The sequence below is a fragment of the Amblyomma maculatum genome, chromosome 6 (assembly GCF_055883805.1).
Source record: "Amblyomma maculatum isolate TAMU_Amacu chromosome 6, ASM5588380v1, whole genome shotgun sequence".
Lineage (NCBI taxonomy): Eukaryota > Metazoa > Arthropoda > Arachnida > Ixodida > Ixodidae > Amblyomma > Amblyomma maculatum.
This window is the reverse complement of record NC_139349.1, coordinates 118,651,896-118,660,809: the sequence shown is the minus strand read 5'-3', so window position 1 is coordinate 118,660,809 and position 8,914 is coordinate 118,651,896.

The following is an 8,914-nucleotide window of genomic DNA, read 5'->3' as shown; positions in this document are numbered from 1 at the left end:
CAATTTGGTCTCTAGTTTCTCTGCCCTTGCGAAACCCAGCTTGCACGTTCGGAAGCTACCTTGGAGGATTTTCAACATCACCTTGCTAGCATGCGAAATAAGCGCTATCATGCGGTAGTTGGAACAATCTTTGGCACTGCCTTTCGTTGGAATGGGGATGTAACCTGACCTCCTCCAATCCTGTGGCCACTGCAGGGTCGTCCAAATCTTCTGACATAATGTACGCACAATGTTAACAGCGTCATGGTTGAGGTTTTGTAGCAACTCAGCTGGAATGCCATCAATTCCGCTAGCTTTGTTCTTAGCAAGGCTGGCTAAGGCCCATTCAACTTCACTCTTCAGGATGCCCGGCTCGAGATCAGTAATCACAACCGTCTTTAGTTGGGTTTGTACATTCGGGGCCTTCTTGTACAGTTCTTCTGTGTATTCCTGCCACCTCTTCTTTATCTCTAAAGCTTCAGTGATGTCCTTGCCCCGTTTGTCCTTTTTCACGCCCAACTTAGCACAGAAGCTTCCTTTGATATCTTTGATTGTCTTATACGGAACTCTTGTGTTCCTTAATTGGCTGCTGTCCTCAACTGCTTGGCACTGTATGTTCAGGAAGGCATTCTTGCTATTTTCCTTGCTCTCCTTGCTATTTTCTGAAAATCCGCATTGAGAACCTTGTATTTTTCTCTTTCCCGTATAACGTTTGCCATTCTCCTTTCCTCAGCTATTTGCAAAGCCTCTTCAGATAACCAGTTTGCTTTCTTGCATTTCTTATGCTTTGGAACTACCTTAGTAGCAACTTCTTGCATTATATCACGAACATCAGTCCACATCTCTTCTGGCTCTCTGTCTGCTAGATCTGATTCTTGAAATCGATTCCTCACTTCCACAGCATATTCTAATGGAATTTGATCCAGATCATACCTGAAAGGCCTTCTAGTTCTCTGCGTTTTCCTCAATCGAAGCTTAATTTTGGCAACACGAAGCTGATGATCAGTGCCACAATCGGCCCCAGGCCTTGTTTTTACTGCTTGTATAGCGCTTCTCCATCTCTGCCGGCAAAGAATGTAATCGATCTGATTCCTGTACAGACCGTCCGATGAAGTCCATGTGTACAGGCGCCTCTTGTGCTGTTGAAAATGAGTATTTGCTATGGTCAGGTTGTTTTCTTGACAAAACTCTACTAGCCTCTGCCCAGCTTCATTTGGCTCGCCAAGACCGAACTTGCCTATATTTCCGGATATTTCTTCACTCCCGACCTTAGCATTCCAGTCTCCTATGAGAAAAACGACGTCTGATGATGGGGTGCGGTCTAAAAGGCATTGTAGGTCCGCATAATATCTCTCAACGTCAGCTTCTTCAGCAGTAGTGGTTGGTGCATAGACTTGGATAACTAGGTGGTCGATATTACTCCGGAGTCCTACACTAACGCCCCCCTTTTACTCTTTCCGCTTTCACTCCCATCTTCCTGCTATCCCTTACGGCGCGGCCCAGATGTCGACAGATCAAGTGTAACAGCTACTGCGCGTTTTGCTGCGAACCACTTAGTATTATCAAGAGTGTGCAGCTGCGAAAGCAAAGAATCGTATATACTAGTGTAATGACATACTTTACATACTTGCTCATAGGTACACTGCGCTCTTACAAAACGGGCGAGTGAAATCAGGTTGGTTCTAGTCTTCTGCCAGTTTCTAGGTACCTTTTCGAGGTGCTTGTCAATTTGGCTGGCGACGTATAGTTCACACACACAGTGACACGAAGGACGACGAACTTGCCGTCAGAAGACGAAACTTAACTTTATGTAACAAAAAAACACGCAGTACAGGAAAGTATTTGCAAAAAGCAGAGGCGATTACAATCTACGAAAACACTGAGTCATGCTACACACTACTCTTCGAGCAGGCGTAATAACTGACACGAGCTCGTAGCTCCCTTTACTTCTTCAAGGCCGGGGCCTGAGTGCTACGCTACCGTAGCTTCGAACCAGCTGACCCTCATGACGGACGTGTCCTACGCCACAAGATACGTTACGGGCCTACACCGTGATAAAACGCCTGGTCTTGCCTTTACGACCTCCACAGTTAAAGCGACTTGGTGCCACACAAAAATTTCGCGAGTGATCACTTCGTTCTCGACATCTTGATACACGAGCCCACCAGGCAATGTACGCGTCGGGCTCAGGTGATTGACTGGGACTCTTTCTGGACGCACAGGAAACAGCAGTACAAACCTCCCGCTATTACTGACATCAAGGCGCACACAGCTGAAACTGTCAAACAAGGGGCCGACGCCACTCAAACTGTCGAATAAGAAAGCACAGTCCCACACTGCGACCACTACTACGCCCATCTGTGGGAGCGCAAGAAGTCGCTCGAAGCTCTACTCGCCACTCAGAAATGGGATCGCTATATGCGACGTAGTCTGGAGCGCGCACGCACGAATATCGAGAACTATACAATCGAACTCACTCAGCACTTTCAGGTTCTCGGTGTCGGATATCGCACGTATGCGTACATCTCAGACATCCTCGCCGACCACACAGTGCAACTTAAAGCCGGGAGTTGGAGATCCTTCCAGCATCTCTCCAGGAAACCGTGGCTAGCCGCAAGGCTCCGTACATTCGCCGATGATTTTTAACGTTACACTGATAGGCCGGCCCAAGTTACTGGCCGACATCCCCCACCTGACTGCCTCACACTGGATCACGTGCTGCAGTGACAGCCAGATTGAAGAAACAATACAGACCGCCATCGAACGGATCGGAGATTATCTCAGCACAGTTGGTCTCACCCGCTTGGAGACAGTCAATAGTATGTTGCCGCGAACTATTTAAAACTTTATCTGTTCTTACTCGAAAGCCGCTGGCATGTGGTCTTATCATTGTGATTTTAGCGCGCTTGTCGATTCTGTATTCCGTGTTTGTTCATGCTCGTTGTCGATAGACGACGCTTTATCGTTTTCTTTGATGCGAAAGATGCGTCAAACGTATCTTGACGATTTCAGCCTCTCGCGTGTATTTCTACAATGTTATAGGTCTCCCTAGTACCCTTTACTGCTTTATCTAGATCTTTTCTCACCGCCTTTAAAAACAGTGCTGAGAAGTGAAAGAGGCATTCTTTGTTCAACGACCACCGAGCGCGATTGTTGCTATCGCCGTCGCCGAATTGCTTAGTTCTTTTGCGAGTGCAAGTCAGCCCAATAAAGAATTTCTTCACTGCTCATTTGTGTCATCGACTTTGTCGCCACCACGTGACATCTGTTGGAGTTCCTGCCCTTGATCCTTCAGACCCGAGCCTTGTTCCTGTCGCCCTAGGGAACCAGCCTACAGCTCACCGAGCCAGCCGCCGACTTCCAGGCCTACAGCCCGAACATGGTCTGCTGCCTGACCCCGTTCAACCCCGGAAGGCATCAACTTTGGAAATGGTCCAGTGAGAAGCTCCGGTTGTCTTCGGGCAGCCCCAGGAGCCCCCAACTTACAAGGACTTACAAGGACTGCCCACAGAAGGCGCGGAAGACTGGATGTACCTTTTAGACCGTGTGGCAAAATTCAATAACTGGAACGACGAAGCGAAGGTAAGGCAAGCCTCTTTTGCTCTTGAAGAACCTGCCATTATATGGTGCGAAAATCACGAGGCAGCTTTGAATGATTGGGAGATTTTCAAGCAAGAGTTTTTGACTGCTTTTGCTAGTGTCGTTCGGAATGAAAGAGCCAAGGTTATCTTTCAAACAAGATTTCAAGTCCCGAATGAGCCAGTCCTGGTTTACGTTGAGGAGATGAAGCGCCTGTTACACCATGCCGACCTTAACGCGACTGAAAATAAGAGAGTGAACTTTTAATGCTAAGCGTTAAACAGTCGCTTTTTGCAAGAATGCGTCGAATACTGCGCACAAATATGAAAGTGACGGGTCGACCATCGAGAAGACGATGGACACCAGGATTCGCCACTATGATCGACCACTGAAATCGCTCAGCGCAAGTTCCTAGAGCAGTGCATCTACGAGCGAAGAAAGCTTTCGCGACCTCATTCGTGAGATCGTCCGAGATGAACTTCGCCACTTGCTGCCATAATTCCAACAACCACAAGTGGCGACGCTCGACGACGTCGGCCGTGAAGAAGTCCAGCAGGCGCTGGGTGTTCCTCAAGCTGCTGCTCCGACATCTCCAGCACAAGAAACGATAGGGATGAATTACGCTGCTGCATTACGTCGTCCTGCACCCCGATGTGACATTCTAAGCCCTCGTCTATACCGTCCTGTTCCTAAAAGCCGCCCCTTGACCTCCCCCCCCCCCCCCCCCCCGCAAAGCCTACCAACGACCCTCAAGCCCACGGAAGTGCGACGCCTGGAGGACTACGAACAACCGGTGATTATGCTTCGACGGCGGTGAGGCCGGCCACATTCTACGCCACTGCCCGTAGCGACAAATTGGCCTCCGCGGATTTGCAGTCAGCGACCACAACCCCGCCCCTGTGAACGACCGCTGACTACCTGAGTAGCGGTGAGTTTGCGCCACCAAGCCATCGGTTCACGTCCCCATCGTTTTACATAGCCCGCTTTTCGTTGCCAGGCCGCAGCTACAATGAGACTGTGCGAGGAAGGTACCAAAGCACCCTAGGGGAAACTAAAGGTAGCAACCTTTGGAGGTAAGGTTGCTTCATGGCGAACTCTGGTGACGAGTAAAGCCGATGCCGCTATGACGCCTACATTACTTGTGAAGACGCTTTCGACACGCCCAGAGTTCAAGTGACACCACCGCTATGCTCGATGTCAATATCCTATGCGAAGCGACCAGACTTCAAGCTAACGTCGCCGCCAAGAGAGTGACGACGGTGTGCCCCGGATGCAACCTCAGCACAAGACGAAGCAGAGATCGAACATCGAAGCAAAAATAAAACCTTTAGGTCAATGCTCTGGGTTGACAAATTTTGCGAAACATGTATAACCATGAATTTCCGTATGAGTGGTGCATTTTCTCTTAGGGCACACCAGGTGACCTCCGACCTCCCGCGATTTGTTTTGGAGAGCCATCCCATAGGGTAGTAACTTTTCGCAGAAGGTTTTAAAAATTGTACTCTAAATGCAGAATAATCAGCACCAGTGTCATCGAGCGCGGCAACTTCATAAACGTCGATTGATATCATATTACTAGAAACTGCAAACCCGTTTGTGTCCCCAAAAAGCAATCTGTGCGTTGCGCTACGTCATAACATAAATGGAGGCTCTTTCTGTAGGCCTGGTTCGCAACACCACCTCCAGGCGTCCCCGTACTTAGTTTTTCCGACGATGAAGAAGAGACAGGCTCCGACGGTGAGCACCGCGATGAGGGAAATAGCGATGTGGTGACGCCGAGTGCAATAACATGGAATTTGCACCGTTAATGGAGAACATCGAAGATACGCCTGGATTCCCTGCAGCTGTTCACCGTAAAGAGGCGGGAATCATGTCAGTGTAATCCTCGAAGTCCGAGTTCTTGGTACAGGCAGCGACAACGCATGTGGTCCGGTTCCCCACAGTGAAAACACAACGGCCGCCTGTCAGGGGTCCACCAGATGTCGGACTTCCTTCAGCCTGGGTGCTCCCTGGATGCTTCATATTGCGGCACGAATTCGCGGCGCCGAGGGCAGAGATTGTCAGCCCGGGGGTACTGGCGAGGGGCGGGAGGCGGCTTAAGGGCAATAGCGGCATAGCTCAGCGTCAGTTGTTTGTCTAGAGCAACAGCTGGTGCTCTTTTGGAAGCCTGAGCGTGTTGCACTTCTTCCCGAATGGCTATAGCAATGGTTGCTGGGGAACATTGCTCTGAAGCTGTAAAAAACCTCTTGCGTTCTTCTCGCACGACTTCTAGGATGATTCCGCGAACATCGGCAATGCCAAAACCTCGTAGGCAAGACGAGGTAAGGCTCCATACCTCCGGGAAGGTGCCCAAGCGCTGATAGTGCTTGTTCCTTGTGGCCGCTTCGGTTTCAAATCTGGCTTCTGAATGCTAATCTTGGCGATTTGCATTCTTGACATATGTAGCTACTGCATATGTCAAGAATGCAAATCGATATACCGAACAATAGTAGTGTGTGCAGCAAATGAGCCCCAAATGTGGGATCAAAAATAAAATACGCCGAACTGAAAAACTCCGCTGAGAGTCAGCGAAAAATATCTGTGTCGCTAATCGTTCGCGATGACCTTTATTGTAAGGACTTAAGAAAAAAAAACTACAGCATAACTTCAAATCGTTTTCTTTTGCCTGTGGCCTCCCAGCCATGGTGAACAAGAGTGTGAAGAACGAAATTTTAGTATAAGCGAATATATATGATGGTCTTCAGCGGGACAATTTCGGCGATTTATGCTTAAGAGCATATCTGTGTGTACATGCACTAAAACGTTAGGGTAAACAAGGGGTCTTTAAAAAAAACAGTTCTAAGGGATCAGACATACAGCTTAATGAAAAGCACACGCGAAATTTTGTGTCGCCGTGGAGACTACGCAGTGATAAATTATTTTTTGCATTCTGCAGCTCGCGAAATGTTTGGCCATGAATGTGCAGAACAACACGCTTAATTATAGAACCAGGAAACACTCATTTGGCAGCTAAAAATTTGGCCGTGCTCAGAGAGAAATGTGTTGGGTCGAAGAGGCACACACGGGGTCAACCGTCCACTAGTTATGTCGGCCGCGGTATGTACGACTGCACGGCTGACTATGGGAACAGAGGGAGCGCATAGCGTGGGTCTCGTTCGCTAGAGGATGACAGGCCTGAAAAGACAAAAGAATGCAGCAATGATCAGTAAGCGGTTGAAGGAGGCAAGCGCGTTCCATGAGCATTATTTTAACAAAAGAGGGGGGATTCAGGAAGACAGTACTGCTGTCAGGTCGTCTTCAGTGCTTCAACAGCTTGAGTTTAGAGGAGTGGCAGAGGGAGGATGGAGGAATCCTCCGCGGGTTGGCGGCGAGTGCATTGTTTGCACCCAGTCCTTTCTAAGAATTCGGCGCCAGATTTCTGAGTCTCTTTAAAGTGTATGCGTCTTTGTCAATATCTTTTGCTAGAGCTGACCAGCACAGAGCTCCCGGAACTGGGCAAGGTCCTTGCTTCAAATTTGCTTGCGCATAAGAAAATGCATTTAACAAAATGATCGGAGACTTTGAGACGCTGTTTTCTTCCAGCCGTAGAGCACATGAGATAACTTATAATAATTTGTACACAGATTTAACTTCCGCGAACTTGAGAGGCTAAGAATGGGGAGAAGCACGGTAATGTACTTTCTTTCCATTCTCTTTAATTATCTTCGAACGAGAAACATCTCTGACATATTTCTCATGAATGGACTGTGAATGCTGTGCGATGTCAGTGCACGTTGAAGAACCCCAGGTGGTCGGAATTTCCGGAGTCCTCCACTACGGCGTCTCTCATAGCCTGAGTCGCTTTGGGACGTTAAACCCCACAAACCAAACCAAACCAAACTTATCCGCACACATGGCTGAAGCAGTGCGAAATAAACATAATTATGTGCCTGTGAATATAAACACGTTTTTTACATATTCATAGGGTGTCCAGCCCAGGTATATGGGTACAAGAATATAGCTAGCAACATTTGCAATCTATTCTTGCAAGCTAAAGGAAAAGTAAAAGCGGGATTGCGCACAGCTAAATATGCCCAGGAAATTTGGGGCATCTCTTCTGTTTATAAGATGCGGCTGAAATACAAGTAATTTTCACCATAGTGTCATCCCGTGTGAGCTTGGTTGGGACGCACGGGACGTGCTAATCACGCTAACGTACTCTCTTTCTGCATAAATCATAAATGCGTATTCATGCGTATCAGTCACGACGGTCGCCTAAACGGCTTCAGCTTTCGTAAGGTGTTTCACGACACTCCATGTGCCCACGGCTACAATACAGGTTTCACATTTCACTTTTGGTTGTCGAAGTGGAAGAAACGTCCGGATCAAAAGCTGACCGTGTCAAGGATCTTATTCACGGACTCTCTTTATCTTGCATACGTATTCGCATAAATAAAATGGTTTGCGCCATAAAACCCAATATAACTAACTAAAATGGTCATTGTTCGTAGCATACGTTTTGAAAACCGCACGTACCCTGAGAATGTCATCGTATCGAGTTGCCTAGCAATGCGGCTACCCCTACTTTTATAATATAACAATGTTCAGCAGATGTTGTTTCCTGACGGTTCATGAACTGCTATCAGATCAGGCGGGCTTGAATTATTCATGTTTTTATGTACGCCTGGTTGGATTACCTACGGACATGAGCAAGCTCAATGTGCTGCTCACTGCTTACCTAACAGCTCTAAAGACTAATTTGGAGCACCAAGAAAAGGTCTCATGCTGAAAAGCCATATTTTAACCACCGAAGCTGGGTTGCCATGTGCAATCAGATAGCTGAGATGTTGACAATCTAACAAAAAAATTAAAAAATTATGAACAACGCTGGCTAGCAGTCTGGCGAAGTAATCGGGCGATGTTAATCAATATATGGTAATATATATATATATATATATATGCAGATCAATTAAGGGGAAATGAGGGTGCTCGTTATAATACATGAAGGAAAGAAGCCAACAGTCGGCGAGGCCAAGGAAAGCGTTGGGGATGTTACTTTGTGTTTTTTTGTTTTTTTTTAAATGTTTACTTGGATAATCACAGAAATTAATAATGTAATCTTGTTTAGTGGAAAGATAATTAAACACAAAGTAGCAGAAAAAACAACGTGCCGATGGTGGGATCCGAACCCACGACCTCCGAATATCGCGTCCGGTGCTCTTTCCAACTGAGCTACATCGGCCGCTGTCCCCCCTGCTACTTGCTTGGGTATTTATGTTGTCTGTATACGAACCTTGAGAGTGTTCACCAGCGCCACCCTCAACCATAGCGGCGGACGTAGGACGTCCTTTGTTACCGCCAGCGTCACGTAGAATGT